Source organism: Fragaria vesca, linkage group LG3 (genome assembly GCF_000184155.1).
Source record: "Fragaria vesca subsp. vesca linkage group LG3, FraVesHawaii_1.0, whole genome shotgun sequence".
Lineage (NCBI taxonomy): Eukaryota > Viridiplantae > Streptophyta > Magnoliopsida > Rosales > Rosaceae > Fragaria > Fragaria vesca.
Genome location: NC_020493.1, coordinates 8848722 through 8851200, shown reverse-complemented (window position 1 = coordinate 8851200; position 2479 = coordinate 8848722).

Below are 2479 nucleotides of genomic sequence, written 5' to 3'. Positions count from 1 at the left end.
GGCCACCAATAATAATCCTTCAAAATCCGATACATTTTGGTGCTACCCGGATGAGCAGCATAAGCAGAACTATGAGCTTCCTCCATAATCTCACTCTTCAACTCTTCATTTCTTTTTAGAACACATAGCCGATTCTTAAACAATAGAGTCCCATCTCTCCTAACTGAAAAATGATCGGCTGCGGCTCCATTCGAAGCTCTTTCCATCAATCGAACTATGGAAGGATCATTATACTGTGCTTCCCGCACTCTATCAACCAAAACTGGCCTCACATGAAAACTGGCTATCAAAGCACCAATCTCATCTACTGATAAATCCACTCCTGTAGCTCGCAACTCACAAAGAAGCAGAACATGAACCATCTTTATATGAGATAAGGATATGGAGGGATTTCGACTAAGAGCATCCGCTACCACATTAGCTTTTCTAGGGTGATACTCAATAGTGCAATCATAATCACTGATTAACTCCATCCATCTTCTCTGTCTCATATTAAGCTCTCTTTGAGTGAACACATACCGAAGACTCTTGTGATCGGTAAATATCTGACACTTGGCTCCATAAAGATAGTGTCTCCACATCTTGAGAGCAAAAACTACCGCTGCAAGCTCCAGATCATGAGTAGGATAATTCCCCTCATGCGGCTTCAATTGCCTAGAAGCGTAGGCAATAACTCGATCATACTGCATCAAAACTCCACCTAGACCACGTCTAGAAGCATCACAATAGACCACATACTCTCCACTATCATCCGGAAGTGCCAAAACAGGAGCACTTGTCAAGCAATTCTTCAATTCTTGAAAACTTTGCTCGCACTGGTCCGACCATTCAAACTTAATCCCCTTCCTGGTCAATCTTGTGAGAGGAGCAGCAATCTTTGAAAAATCTTTCACAAAGCGCCGATAATAACCTGCTAATCCCAAGAAACTACGAATCTCCGTCACAGTGGTGGGTCTTCTCCAATTCGACACTGCTTCCACTTTTTGGGGATCCACACTAACTCCTTCTGCAGAAATCACATGACCCAAGAATCCCACTTTATCTAGCCAAAACTCGCACTTGCTAAATTTAGCAAATAACTGTGAATTTTCCAAAGTCCGCAATATTATTCTTAGATGCTTGGCATGCTCCTTCTCACTTCTTGAGTAAACCAAGATATCATCTATGAATACGATCACGAAACGATCAAGATATGGACTAAACACCCTATTCATGAGATCCATGAACGCCGCGGGTGCATTAGTAAGTCCAAAAGGCATCACCACAAACTCATAATGACCATATCGTGACCGAAAAGCAGTCTTGGCTATGTCCCCCTCTCGGATCCGCAACTGATGATAACCCGATCTCAAATCAATCTTAGAGAAAACAGAGACACCCCTCAACTGATCAAATAAATCATCGATCCGAAGCAACGGATATTTATTCTTCACTGTGACCTGATTCAACTTTCTATAATCAATGCATAGTCTCATGGTGCCATCTTTCTTCTTAACAAACAACACCGGAGCACCCCATGGAGACATGCTAGGCCGAATAAAACCCTTATCAACCAACTTCTGCAATTGAGTCTTCAACTCTTTCAATTTCGCTGGAGCCATTCTGTAAGGTGCCTGAGAGATAGGCATAGTTCCAGGAAGTAATTCTATATAGAAGTCTATCTCCCTTGCAGGAGGCAAACCAGGCAACTCCTCAGGAAAAACATCCGGAAACTCCCTTACTACTGGGATATCTTCTAATCCCACAACTCCCATACTTGTATCCACCACATGAGCTAAAAATGCCTGACAGCCTTTACTCAACAATTTCCTTGCAGCAACAGCGGAAATTATGCAACTAGAAATAACATCTCTTTCCCCTTGGAAAGCAACCTCAAAACCATCTGGACTTCAAAGCACCACTACTTTCTGAAAACAATCTACCATAGCTCTATATGCTTCCAAAAAGTCCATTCCCAAGATCACATCAAACTCCACTATATCTAGAGGAATTAAATCAGCCTCAAAATTAACTCCTTCCACTAAAACTTCACAACCACTAAACACCTAATCTATTCTCATCACCTCACCAGAGGGTAGAGACACATGCCACTCGCCTGGAAGAGACGATGATGGCACATTGGCATGGAGGGCAAATCTACTAGACATGAATGAATGCGTGGCTCCGGGATCAATTAAAGTAAAAGCAGGCTGACCGAAAATTAATAACGTACCAATGATGACATCTGGAGAAGTACGACCCTCCTGCTGGGTCATAGCATGTAGTCTAGCGCGAGTCATGGGACGTCCACGCTGACCACCTCCCCGCTGAGAGCCACCTCTGACCGATGCACTGCCCTGGGCACCACTACTGGAGCCTCCAGCTGAAAACTGACCAACTGGCTGAGTAGGGGTGGGGGTGGTCCTCTGAGCCAACAATGGGCAATCTCTCCTGAGTGGTCTTGGACCACCACACTCCAAAAGCACCCAGAAAACTGCTG